General features: G+C 41.6%; 1 protein-coding gene and 1 pseudogene across 1 annotated transcript in view; one reads left to right on the top strand and one right to left on the bottom strand.

Annotated features, from left to right (window-relative positions):
- The window catches only part of LOC126260648 (hexosaminidase D-like), a 381,617-nt gene that overhangs the window by 246,355 nt on the left and 120,375 nt on the right, over positions 1-14,887 (top strand). The gene's annotated exons all lie outside the window — the stretch shown is intronic.
- Positions 13,993-14,110, bottom strand: LOC126261156 (5S ribosomal RNA; annotated as a pseudogene).

Raw genomic sequence — 14,887 nt, 5'->3', positions numbered from 1 at the left:
CAATAGGCTACCATCCGACCTGTATCAAAGTCGGGAACGCGATGGTACGCATTTATCCTCCTTACACGAGGCATCACAACAACGTTTCACCAGGTAACGCCGGTCAACTGCTGTTTGTGTATAACAAATGGGTTGGAAACTTTCCTCATGTCAGCACGTTGTAGGTGTCGCCACCGGCGCCAACCTTGTGTGAATGCCAACCTTGTGTGAAAAGCTAATCATTTGCAAGTTACAACTTCTTCTTTCTGTTGGTTAAATTTCGCGTCTGTAGCACGTCATCTTCGTGGTGTAGCAATTTTAATGGCCAGTAGTGTAGAAAGCAATACGGCTGCGATTTTACGTGGCATTGATTCGGTAAGTCGTCACTAGGATTGCGGACGTATGTGGCACCAGATATCAAGACACAGGTCACACTCCGTTGAGAGGGTATTCTTGACCGAAAGGTCTGAGGAGAGGCTTGATGACAATGTTTTAAAGAAGAAAACGAAATTTGAAAACGCGAGTGAGCTTGGTGTGGCACCTGGAAGAGAAGGCGTCCTATCGCGGTGGAATCTACTGACGAAGTTTCTGTTGCTGCAACTGACCATGCAGCATGTGACCAGGGTCGTGCAGTGTCACGAGAAGTGACCATCTGATGGTCAACAGTACGGAAAGTTTTGCGGTATGTTTTACACTCGCACGTGTATAAGATCCAGACGGTGTTGCGCTGACGACAGAAAGCATGGGTCACATTTCAATGGTGTCGGTGGAGTCTATCAGCAGGACGGGTTTCACTAGACATCGCCTGCACCTCAACAGCTATGAGAAGGGGAGGTTGGCAAAGCTTATAGGTGACAGCATAGGTGGGGTTGGTGGGATCACTCATGGGAAAATTCCTGCAGTAGTGGGTGTTAGAGCTGCACCTTTTTTAGATTGAGGTCAGCTGATAGGTATTCCTGCTTAAGGGAAGTCTCTCTAGCAAAGGAACCACTATTGACAAAGCTTAGGTATCCGAGGAATGAGGGAATTAGTATATTTCATCAAAATATAAAAGGTATTAAAGTTAGTGAACTGCTTATAGATGTTACTCTGAAAGTATTGGTATATCTGGACACTTCTTAAATAAGGAGATAATTCAGAGGCTTCCTTTACCAGGATACAGGTTGGCTAGCAGCTTTTCGAGGAGCTCTTTGCGGTGTGGGGGAGTAGTCATGTATGTGAAAAACGGTATCCCATTTGAGTCAGTTGATGTTTCAAAGTACTGCACTGAAAAGGTGTTTGAATGTTGTGCAGATGTGGTTAAATTTAACGGAGCTAAACTTCTAAATGTTGTTATTTATAGATCCCCAGACTCCGATTTCACAATATTTTTGCTAAAGCTAGAGGAGGTTCTTGGTTCACTTTATAGGAAATACAAAAAGTTATATGTGGTGACTTCAATATTAATTGTATAAGTGACTGTGCAAGGAAGAGGATGCTGGTAGACCTCTTTAATTCATATAATCTTATGCAAACCGTATTCTTTCCAACGAGAGTGCAAGGGAACAGTAGAACAACCATAGACAACATTTTTGTTCATTCCTCATTACTAGAAGGGCATTCTGTTGGCAAAAAGGTGAATGGCCTTTCAGATCATGATGCACAAATTTTAACTCTAAAAGGTTTTTGTGCTGCAACACGTGTTAAATATAGTCATCAGCTGTTTAGGAAAGCTGATCCAGTTGCTGTAGAGGCCTTTGTAAACCTTATAAAGGAAGAAGAGTGACGAGATGTTTATAGCGCTGATACAGTAGACGAATAATGTAATGCTTTTCTCAAGACTTTTCTCATGCTCTTTGAAAGTTGCTTTCCGTTAGAACGTTCAAAATAGGGTACTAGCACAAACAGGCAGCCTGGGTGGCTGACTAGAGGGATAAGAATATCTTGTAGAACAAGTGGCAATTATATCAAAACGTTAGAAACAGTCAAAATCTAAATGCAGCAGCCCATTACAAACAGTATTGTAAGGTGCTTAAAAATATTATCAGGAAAGCAAAAAGTATGTGGTATGCAGATAGAATAGCGAAATCTCAGGATAAAATTAAAACCATATGGTCAGTCGTAAAGGAAGTGGCTGGTCTGCAGAGACAGGTCGAGGATATAGAATCAGTGCGTAGTGGGAATGTCCGTGTTACTGATAAGTCGCATATATGTACAGTATTTAATAATCACTTTCTGAATATAGCAGGTGAACTAAATAGAAACCTAGTCCCAACAGGGAATCATATAGCGCTCTTAGAAAAAAGTGTTCCGAGACTGTTACCTGAAATGCTCCACCATGATACTGACAAGAGGGAGATTGAGTAAATAATTAAATCATTAAAGACCAAGAACTCTCATGGATATGACGGGGTATCTAGCAGAATACTGAAGTATTGTTCTATGTATGTTAGCCCAGTACTTAGCCATATCTGTAACTTTTCCTTTAGGAGTGGTCGGTTTCCTGACCGATTAAAGTACTCGGTAGTGAAGCCACTTTATAAAAAGGTAGACATTGGTAATGTTGACAATTTTAGACCTATTTCTATGCCATCGGTGTTTGCTAAAGTTATCGAGAAGGTTTTATATACAAGGTTACTGGAACATTTAATTTCACATAATTTGCTGTCAAATGTTCAGTTTGGTTTTAGAAATGGTTTAACAACTGAAAATGCTATATTCTCGTTTCTCTGTGCGGTTTTGGACGAATTAAATAAAAGGTTGCGAACGCTAGGTGTTTTCTTTGATTTAACGAAGGCTTTTGACTGTGTTGACCACAAAATATTACTGCAGAAGTTGGACCATTATGGAGTAAGGGGAGTAGCTTACAATTGGTTCGCCTCTTACTTTAAAAACAGAAAGCAGAAGGTAATTCTCCGCAATATTGAGAGTGGTAGTGATGTTCAGTCCCAATGGGGCACTCTTAAGTGGGGCGTTCCCCAAGGGTCGGTGCTGGGGCCACTGCTGTTTCTTATTTATGTAAATGATATGCCTTCTAGTATTACAGGTGATTAAAAAATATTTCTGTTTGCTGATGACACCAGCTTGATAGTGAAGGATGTTGTGTGTAATATTGAAACAGTAACAAATAATGTAGTTCATGAAGTAAGTTCGTGGCTAGTGGAAAATAATTTGATGCTAAATCACAGTAAGACTCAGTTTTTACAGTTTCTAACTCACAATTAAACAAGAACCGATATTTTGATCAGACAGAATGGGCGTATTATAAGCGAGACGGAACAGTTCAAGTTCCTAGGCGTTGGGATAGATAGTAAGCTGTTGTGGAAAGCCCATGTCCAGGATCTTGTTCAGAAACTAAATGCTGCTTTATTTACCATTAGAACAGTATCTGAAATAAGTGACACTTCAACACGAAAAGTAGTCTACTTCGCATATTTTCATACGCTTATGTCGTATGGTATTATTTTTTGGGGTAATTCTTCTGATTCAGAGAGGGTATTTTTGGCTCAAAAACGGGCTGTTCGAGCTATATGTGGTGTAAGTTCGAGAACCTCTTGTCGACCCCTATTCAATAGTCTGGGAATTCTGACATTGCCCTCACAGTGTATATTTTCTTTAATGTCGTTTGTTGTTAGCAATATTAGCCTATTCCCAAGAGTTAGCAGCTTCCACTCAGTTAATACTAGGCAGAAGTCAAATCTGCATGTGGAATGAACTTCCTTGGCTCTTGTGCAGAAAGGCGTGCAGTATTCTGCTGCATCTATTTTCAATAAGCTACCACAAGAACTCAAAAATCTTAACAGTAGCCCAAACACTTTTAAGTCTAAACTGAAGAGTTTCCTCATGGCTCACTCCTTCTATTCTGTCGAGGAGCTCCTGGAAGAGCTAAATTAAGCAAATTCCAGTGTTACATTGTTGATTTTCTTTATTTAAACTTACGACTTGTCACCTGAATATGTTTTTTTATATTTCATTTTATCTGTTTCTAATATCGTGTTATAATTTCATGTATTGACTCGTTCCATGACCATGGAGACTTCTCCTTAATTTGGTCCCACGGAACAATAAATAAATAAATAAATAAATTTGCTGTTTGTTTCCCAGCACACATCCAAGTTCATTACATGTGGCCAGGCAATATTTTGTGGAGTGACGATGCACGTTTTACCCACTGTGCTGCATTGACTACACAGAGTTTCGGAATTTGGGGTGCTTTTAAACCTCGTATTCTTCACGAGGGGACATTGCGCTCGCCATCTACATCTACATCCATACTCCGCAAGCCACCTGGAGGTGTGTGGCGGAGTGTACCTTGAGTACCTCATTCGGTTCTCCCATCTATTCCAGTCTCGTATTGTTCGTGGAAAGAAGGATTGTCGGTATGCCTCTGTGTGGGCTCTAATCTCTCTGATTTTATCCTCATGCTCTCTTCGCGAGATATACGTAGGGGAGAGCAATATGTTCTCGAAACTTCAAGAAAAGCCCGTACCGAGCTACTGAGCGTCTCTTTTGCAGAGTCTTCCACTGGACTTTACCTATCATCTCCGTAACGCTTTCGCGATTACTAAATGATCCTGTAACGAAGCACGCTGCTCTCCGTTGGATCTTCTCTATCTCCTCTATCAACCCTATCTGGTACGGATCCCACACTGCTGAGCTGTATTCAAGCAGTGGTCGAACAAGTGTACTGTAACCTACTTCCTTTGTTTTCAGACTGCATTTCCTTAGGGTTCCTCCAATGAATCTCAGTCTGGCATCTGCTTTACCGACGATTAATTTTGTATGGTCATTCCATTTTAAATCACTCCTAATACCTACTCCCAGATAATTTATGGAATTAACTGCTTCCATTTGCTGACCTGCTATATTGTAGCTAAATGATAAAGGATCTTTCTTTCTTTGTATTCGCAGCACATTACACTTGTCTACATTGAGATTCATTTGCCATTCCCTGCACCATGCGTCAATTCGTTTCAGATCCTCCACCATTTCAGTACAATTTTTCATTGTTACAACCTCTCGATATACTGCAGCATGATCCGCGAAAAGCGTCAGTGAACTTTCGATGTTACCCACAAGGTCATTTATGTATATTGTGAATAGCAACGGTCCTACGACACTCCCCTGCGGCCCACCTGAAATCACTCTTTACTTCGGAAGACTTTCTCTCCATTAAAAATGACATGCTGTGTTCTGTTATCTAGGAACTCTTCAATCCAATCACACAATTGGTCTGATAGTGCATATGCTTTTACTCTGTTCATTAAACGACTGTGGGGAACTGTGTCAAAGGCCTTGCGGAAGTCAGAAAACACGGCATCTACCTGGGAACCCGTGTCTATGACCGTCTGAGTATCGCGGACGAACAGCGCGAGCTGGGTTTCAAACGATCGTATTTTTCGAAACCCATGCTGATTCCTACAGAGTAGATTTCTAGTCTCCGAAAAGTCATTATACTCAAACATAATACGTGTTCCGAAATTCTACATGTCACTGTGTAGTGTAAATTCACAAGCACCATTATTCTCGGTCCGTTCTGCCTTGAAGGGAATACACACAGAGGGCCTGTCGGTTGTACCGTGAAGTCTGGACGCCATCGAGACCTCCTTGTAGAGCAGGTGATTGCTGCTTTGAAAGAGAGCAACAGTGTCGCAACTATTGTTTTCATGTAAGATACGGCCCCTCCAGTGAAAAATCTGCTTAATGCAACCTTATTGAACGCGATATCTCCAGAGGTTTTCCAGATGCATCACATGCAGGACCACCTGAGTCTGTGTGTCATTTGATTTGGGAATATGTGAAGCAAAGTGTTTATCAGAGACATGTTCGGTCTCTCCCTGATCTGAAGGAGAACATACAGGAACGCGTAGCTGAGATTCCACCGGAACTGCTGCGAGTAACTATTGACAAAAGTAGTTTTACGGATGCAGCGCCTCGTCGACGTCTCCGGCGCTCGTATTGAACAAATTGTGTAAGCTGCAGTTAGTAATAAAGTCAATATTACGCCTTTCTCATTGGTTTGACCTTGTCTGCCAAACTTCCGTTTCTAATTCATGACACATCGAAACATTTCTATGCGTCTTTCTTGCGTTGGCAGCGCCAGATTTGCACCTGGTGGCCAAAATTTAAAATAGTTTTTTCCAGCGTTAATCGGTTCCGCATTAAAGCATTGGAATCTCAACCGATAATTACAGCCCACAACCGATGTCTCTGAGATGCTGCTCTTTAATTATTCCCATCTGGTACTTACCGTTCTCTCACACGTGAGTTCGCGTGTAATTAGTCGGGAATTGAAGTTTTTAGTATATTTTAGTATGTGATGGCGCACTAGACATTCCGCATAACTATCGTAATAGGTAGGAAGATTTTGAAGCCCCCCACGTAGGATTACAAACATTGGCGCTGAACGTGTGCTATTAGACCAACTCGTTATGCCTGCCATGTCACACTGCACTGACAGCTTTGGTGTGCCGTCCTCTCTCTCTCTCTCTCTCTCTCTCTCTCTCTCTCTCTCTCCCTCCCTCCCTCTCCCTCTCCCTCTCCCCCTCGTTCAGTGTACCTAGGACTGCTCGGTGTTCCTTATCAGCCTCGTTGAACGGCCATGTGTTAATGGCTTACGCCATGACTGCTACCCTCCCTGGTGATATTCTTGTACTGAATTGGACGTACTCTTATCGCGGTAGATGTGAGTGTAGTAGGGATGGAACTGGCTGACAAGTGGTGGAGACTGCGAATTGCTTTGTTCGTCAGCGATCCGTTCCTGAACCAGTCAGTCTGCCTGCCCCTTAGAACGCACCAGTTCCTAACCCTCTGCTGCCCCACGTGTCAGTCGTGATTACGCACTGATTAATTCATGTAATTTGCATTCTAAAGAAAGTTTTATTAATCTCCATTGCAGGATGTGATTTTAGTAAGTGACTAAAAGTTTTTGTGCCTGTAATACTCTGGTAATTTTACGGTTACTTAAGCTATAGTGTTTTTTCTTTCTCATTTCCGATGCTAAGTTTTTGCTAATGAAAGTGTCTTCCTGTTCAGGATATTTTACTTCTGATGAAGGTATATTTATATATACCGAAACCGTGGTCAAGAATTTTAATAAATCTTTATCCTGCAACTGTTTTAGCTGTCATCATTTATCGTGAAGTTCCAAAGAAACCCTTAAAAAATCCTCATCCAGCCGCTTCATTTTGTAAATGGGTCGTGAGTGATCTTCTATGATGCAGTTTCAACGTAAACATTCGAAAAATGCTGACGGCGATTGGGGTTGCATGTACACAGGCACTCGAACATATTTATAAGAGCTGTTAGTTTAAGGAGTACATTTTGATTCAGCTGAGCTGTTCACCTCAAATATTTCCGATGTCACTAAATATACTGCAGTTAGGTTTTCCCACAAATGAATTATTAGGGAGTGGTCACTAAATGACGTGCAGTGTCCTTCCATTGCTGCGTCAACTACAGAGATACAGTTTATATGAACGCGTAGTTTCTGTTCTGATATAACTGATACACCTCGGTGAGCTGTGAATCCACAGCCCCGAGTGCAGCCGCCCATTTACGTTCGATCTCCAGCGGGAATCTAAAATTAGTGAGCACGGAGGACATGGACGGGGAATGCAGATAAATGGTGACGCTAAATGGTGGTACTGTGACTCGGCCGGGAAGCTTGCCGAGATAGTCTGAGCATTTCCGATTTACACTGTGTCCGGTTGGCGCAGTGATCAGCGGAACTGCCAAGTAATCGAGCGGTGAGCGCCCGTTTTCTTGATACTGTTGCACACTACGCGTGGTATGTCAGTCACTGTCAGCAAGAAACAAACAAGTCGTTCTCCTCTCTACCAAATTCACCTCGCCGACTCTTCGCTTTGCGTCGCGCCAGACACGAAACGTCATCGCTTCGTTTGTGGTCCGGAAGTAGATGTTCAAATGGTTCTGAGCACTATGGGACTAAACTTCTCAGGTCATCAGTCTCCTAGAACTTAGAACTACTTAAACCTAACTAACCTAAGGACGTCACACACATCCATGCCCGAGGCAGGATTCGAACCTGCGACCGTAGTGGTCGCGCGGTTCCATACTGTAACGCCTAGAACCGCTCGGCCACCCCGGCCGGCGGAACTAGATATCCGACGCTTAGTCCAGCGAATTCTGCCATTCCGCGCACCTGCCACCCCTGATCGAATTACAACTCAAGTGATATTGTTTCCGGATGACGTGTACTACTACCTGCAGATGAAGACTCACTCTGTGAATTCCTTCCGCAGCCTTGCAGTACGATAGTTTTTTGGCCACCGGCGAGAAGAGTGTTCTCTATTGTTGGACTTCCGCGAACCAACGACATTATGCTATTGTCTATAATCCGAAATACAGGCAGTACTCTTTCGGCTTCCTTTGCAGTGCTTTATACGACCCGCCGCGTAATTAGAATGTCCCTACAATAAGCAGTTGATCTGATGCACTACTTGAAATCCAATTATACCCAACGGTAGAAAAAACCTCGCCTCTGCTACAGACATTTGATACCCTCTCCCTGCTTTCCATTCCTTCTTTCTCAGTTAAGGTAGAGCGGTTGGGATGGGCGTATTTAGGGGCCTACGCCTGAAGTGATGCATATATATTTTTTAGGCTCAAAAGGCGGTGGAAAATAAACCCTTTTTGTAGGTTCCTTTTTAATCAGGAAAGTTGTGGGGGGTGGGGAAAGGTTAGCAAAAGATCCCAGGTTCGAGTCTGGGTCCGCCACACGTTTTTACTCATTGCTGCTGATTCTGCATAAACTCCAGATGCAGCTCATAACATCAGTTCCTGGCCTTTCCATTCCTTTCCCTCCTCCCCCTCTCCACCTTCAATTTACATAAAAACAGAGATAGCGGTTTGAACGTCGCTTTTTCAAGTAAAACTATAGCACTTTCATTGCTACTACCTTAATTGTAAAAAGATGAATTCAAGGACGTTTTCCTATTCAAAATCTCATTAGTAGTTTTGAGTAATTACAGTATTTAGAACCTACGATTTATCTGTTTTACACATAGAACCGGTTGCTGTCTTAAGCGGAAGTTCGTGATTTCATATTGAAATAATAAAATACGTCAACAACTGGGCATGGTTTCCTAAAGGAGTAAGATGGACTTCGCAGAAAGATTGAACGAGGTCGTTTCGGAGACGACAAGATTTTTAGAGCCCTGTTTCGTACAAATCATTTCGCTCTTTTCACAGATAAAAACCTGTTGCTTCAAAGTCTGGTGTTAGTGAAGTTTCAGGTTCGATTTTCATTAGTGGCAACATTTTCTTTCTTTTCTTTAAATCCTGTATTCATTATCAAAAGGAATAAATAAATAAATATGAATTTTAATTTTCTAGTAAGAATGGCATCTTGTTACACATAATTACTGATCTTATGGTAATAGATTAAAATTTGTCACTGATAAGCGAAATGTCTTACTGTTAAATCAAAGAATCATATACGTCAGTAATACTTTGGAAGTACTAATTAAAAAACGCTTTTAGGCACAATTTTCGTGTTTTATTGTATACACGATATGTTTCTGATCCTGTGGGTCCATCACAGGTGTATTTTGTCTTAACAAGTGCTTTATTTTTTCTCTTGAATGAAAAGAAATGTATGATAATCCTAAAAAGTTAAAAAGGCTTTTCTTGGCTTATGTGATAAGCTTACACTGTTCATTATTTCCACTATTTCGCACATATTTTCCGCGTTTGTCTTACGAAAATAGTAACGCAACATCAAAACGTTTTCGTGAGAGGAACATGCATTTCACTTCGTTCTAGAGAAAAATAAAGCATGTATTAAGACAAATTACACCTGATGACGGACCCACATGACCCGAAAAGCACCATATATATAATAAAACACGAAAAGTTGCGACTAACGGCGATTTTAATTCGTACCCTGAAAAACACCATATATGTAATAAAACACGAAAACTTGCGACTAACGGCGATTTTAATTCGTACATCCACCGTATTGAATACAGTTACGTTTGAATCTGAAAAATATGGATAAAATTAAATTTAAAAAAGAAGAATCTATTAGACGAGTCCTGCAAAGGATATCCGTCACAATAATTGTTTGCTTCTTTGCCTTACGCACAGTGATTATCAAAGTTTCAGACGACTGTTTTACATGCAAACATCGCTTGTCCATCAAGCATTGAAACGTACTGATATTTTCAAGAATTACATTTATTTAAAAATTCGTGAACACGATCATTAGGCTTTATGAAGCCTGTATCTACAAGTCCTTATTGATAACGTTTGAATGTGAGTTTTATTACGACCCAAAAGAACAGGCTTTGTTTCAGTTTCAGCATTATCGCTGACTGTCGGCACGGATCAGTTGTTAGCATTTTTTTCCGCACTTGTTGGTTGCTACAGTACCCGTCGTAGTAAGTAAACGTAGACTTCAAGATTTTTGCCGGCCGGGGTGGCGCAGCGGTTCTAGGCGCTACAGTCTTGAACCGCGCGACCGCTACGGTCGCAGGTTCGAATCCTGCCTCGGGCATGGATGTGTGTGATGTCTTTAGGTTAGTTAGGTTTAAGCAGTTCTAAGTTCTAGGGGGACTGATAACCTCAGAAGCTATATCCCATACTGCTCAGAGCCATTTCAAGATTTTTTGCTGAACAAATTGCTTTGACAATTTTTTTTTTGGTCTCATGGCAAGCGAATTTACTGTGTAAATTAAGACATTAATATTCATTGCGGGGCAGAGACACTTTTCCTGTTACATTTGTTGTTGCAATACAGTTTAATGTTGTGGGATCCCTCAAGTGTTTGTTATTCGTTAAATTACCCAAGACAGGCATTCATCCAGAATCCCTGAATAATTCCGTTCTCAAACACCTTTTGTCAAAGGAGATCGACTGCTTGCAATTTTTTCGTATCTGGTATATTACGTTTCATTTTTTACTTTCTTCACTTTACACGGAAAATAATTGTTAAAACACATAATTTAACTTCTTTATAGTTATTAGTGCAGTTATTCGTCGCCTGAACAAGCTTCAAAGCAGAAATATGTACGTACGCAAATACCTTTTTACATTCACTATATGAGCCCAATGTGGTGCAAGCTAAATAGCACTAGGGTGATACATAATGAGTTGCGCAACGACGCAATAATTGAAAAAAAGTTTAGTAATATGTTTTTAGCAGTCTGATCTTGGCTCTTGCCTCAGTGGCAGAGGTATTTCAGTGGACAAAGCGCTCTACTATCTTACGTTCCGCCGCAGTTTGGACGAAACACGGCCGCCTTAGCGGCACTGGCCTCCCTTCCCCCTCTCTTCCCCCGTATGTAAGATCTTTAAACTAACTTAAGTCTCTGTAGCGCAGGCCGGCCGTATACTGACTTGAGTCTTTTGTAGCGTAGGCCGGCCACGGCTGTACGGCTGCCCGAGCCCTGCGACTGGCGCTCAAAGTTCCGGAGGGCCAGCAGCGATGGTCTCCTCCGGAAACAAGGCCGCCCACCATTCGCTCCGGGTCACCGACTTCCTAAGCAGATTCCGCCCCTGCCCCGCGCCTCTCTTTTCACGGATTTGTTATTGCGTTGAAGTTCCGAGGAAGGACGCCTCCCTGTGAGACAAGTCTCTCTCTCTCTCTCTCTCTCTCTCTCTCTCTCTAAGCCCAGAAAGATGGCGACTCACCGCCGTTCCAGCAGCCGCCCCGTAGATGGGATCCATAATTCAAAGGCACCTGGAGCTTTGCTCCTGCCAAAGAATTACTACGCGTACCGTTAATAATAATAATATTCAGCAATGATATATATATGGCTTTTGGAACAGACAAATGTAAGAAAAATAGCATAGTCAAGGGAAAACACACTAAACAAGAAGATTACAGATTGGATAACCACAGCGACTGCATAGAAGCTATGGAAAAAACAGATACCTATAAATATCTAGGATACAGACAAAAAATAGGAATAGATAATACGAATATTAAAGAACTAAAAGAAAAATATAGACAAAGACTAACAAAAATACTGAAAACAGAATAGACAGCAAGAAACAAGACAAAAGCTATAAATACTTACGCTATACCAATATTTACCTACTCATTTGGAGTAGTGAAATGGAGTAACACAGACCTAGAAGCACTCAATACACTTACACGATCACAATGCCACAAATATAGAATACATCACATACATTCAGCAACAGAAAGATTCACATTAAGCAGAAAGGAAGGAGGAGGGGATTTATCGACATAAAAAACCTACATTATGGACAGGTAGACAATTTAAAAAAATTCTTTCTAGAACGAGGAGAAACTAGCAAAATACACAAAGCAATCACTCATATAAATACATCGGCTACACCATTGCAATTTCATAACCACTTCTACAACCCTTTAGATCACATAACATCAACAGATACGAAGAATGTAAATTGGAAAAAGAAAACACTACATGGCAAGCACCCGCATCATCTAACACAGCCACACATCGATCAAGACGCATCCAACACATGGCTAAGAAAAGGCAATATATACAGTGAGACGGAAGGATTCATGATTGCAATATAGGATCAAACAATAAACACCAGATATTACAGCAAGCATATTATTAAAGCTCCCAATACCACAACAGATAAATGCAGACTTTGCAAACAACAAATAGAAACAGTAGATCACATCACAAGCGGATGTACAATACTAGCAAATACAGAATACACCAGAAGACATGACAATGTAGCAAAAATAATACATCAACAACTTGCCATACAACATAAACTAATGAAACAACACGTTCCCACATACAAGTACACACCACAAAATGTACTAGAGAATGATGAATACAAATTATACTGGAACAGAACCATTATAACAGTTAAAACAACACCACATAACAAACCTGACATCATAATCACTAATAAAAAGAAGAAATTAACACAAGTAATCGAAATATCCATACCCAATACAACAAATATACAGAAGAAAACAGGAGAAAAAAATTGAAAAATACATCCAACTGGCTGAGGAAGTCAAGGATATGTGGCATCAGGATAAAGTTGACATTATACCAATTATACTATCAACTACAGGAGTCATACCACACAATATTCACCAGTACATCAACAATACAGCTACATCCAAACGTATATATACAACTACAGAAATCTGTAATTATTGACATGTTCAATTACCTGAAAGTTCCTAAATGCAATGTAACACATACTGTACAGTTAAAAGGAAGTCACGCTTGATCAAGGTCCGCGACACTTTCCATTTTTAACCAGACATAACGTCTGAGAAAGGAAAGAAATAATAATAACAATGTATTTTTTCTTACCAGTACCTCTTCATTCTCTTGTTACTCCTGGTTCTCTCAGTTTCCGTGTTTGTAATTTTGATTTTGCTGTCAGTGCACCTGTGACCTTCCACTATAATCCTGTAGCTCGACCGATCCTGCAAAGATGCGTACGATTTTTTTTTCTTTTTCGCTTATTGCAACTGTCTCCAAACCCCCTGTCGCTGCTTTCATTCGTTTATTCCCTTATGAATATTCCGTTCCATATCTTCCTCGTCACAGACGATGGAGAATGGTAAATTCATCAATTTGGGGCAAGGGACTCTGAAAAGTGGACTTCTTCCGCTGCCATCTCTTTGATTCCATATTTTGGCAAGAGGAAGTATGGACCGAAACAAGACAAAAACGTCCAGTAAATATCGGCTCTGAAGTGCGTACCTTAATAGCTATGAGCACTTCTTCATCTTCGATATTGTGAAACACACCTCTTATACTGAACAAGTGCTCGTAGCTCATAAGGTATGCATTTGAGAGTCCATGTTTACTAGAGAAGTTTGTCTTTTGCTTGGTCCATACCAAAGCACTCCGTCTTGAGGCCACGAGTGGCCTCCGGGACCAGCCGACCGCCGTGTCATCCTCCGTGGAGGACGCGGAGGGGCGTGGGGTCAGCACACCGCTCTGCCGGCCGTTGTGATGGTATTCTTGACCGAAGCCGCTGCTATTCGGTCAAGTAGCCCCTCAATTGGCATCACGAGGCTGAGAGCACCCCGAAAAATGGCAACAGCGCATGGCAGCCTGGTTGGTCACCCATCCAAGTGCCGACCACGCCCGGCAGCGCTTAACTTCGGTGATCTCACGGGAACCGGTGTAACCACTGCGGCAAGGCCGTTGCCGCTTGGCCCATACTGTCTGCTCCAAAGTATAAAAAGCAAAGAGCTTGCAGTAGAAGAGGTCCACATTGAGAGGTATGAGAACTATTTTCGCTTATAACTTCCGACTTTGTCTGTTAACACAAATGGATACATTTACGCATCTCCAGCATCCCTGAAAGTTTGTAACATTACCACGGAATCACGTTGTATACATAGGATGTCTCTTCTGTCAGCAGGAACATTTTGTCTGGTGTTTCGCCGGCCGAAGTGGCCGTGCGGTTAAAGGCGCTGCAGTCTGGAACCACAAGACCACTACGGTCGCAGGTTCGAATCCTGCCTCGGGCATGGATGTTTGTGATGTCCTTAGGTTAGTTAGGTTTAACTAGTTCTAAGTTCTAGGGGACTAATGACCTCAGCAGTTGAGTCCCATAGTGCTCAGAGCCATTTGAACCATTTTTTGTCTGGTGTTTCGACAGATATTCTTAATTCAGTTTTTTTGCAATGTGTTGATGGAGTCGGTACAAACAAATACGCCTCACTGCATGTTTTATGCGACGCCGAATGTCAACGGCAAACGTCGGTCTGTTTCCTGTCATAAACAAAATGATTTTAAAGAGCAATTTTACATGCACATTTGATAGAACCGGTCCAAATTAATCTACTGTGATATTAGGTTTAGTAATGAGTATTAACAGGGGCACTTAAAACATGAAGTATAACCAGTACTTCAACAGCGACTGAGGAGGCGACTGCGTTGGTTATTGCAGTACACGATACGGGAGAAGTCTGTAGCGTAGA

This window comes from Schistocerca nitens, chromosome 5, assembly GCF_023898315.1.
Source record: "Schistocerca nitens isolate TAMUIC-IGC-003100 chromosome 5, iqSchNite1.1, whole genome shotgun sequence".
In the NCBI taxonomy this organism is placed as follows: domain Eukaryota; kingdom Metazoa; phylum Arthropoda; class Insecta; order Orthoptera; family Acrididae; genus Schistocerca; species Schistocerca nitens.
Note: the sequence above shows the minus strand (reverse complement) of the source record. Positions and strands in the feature narration are given on the sequence as shown.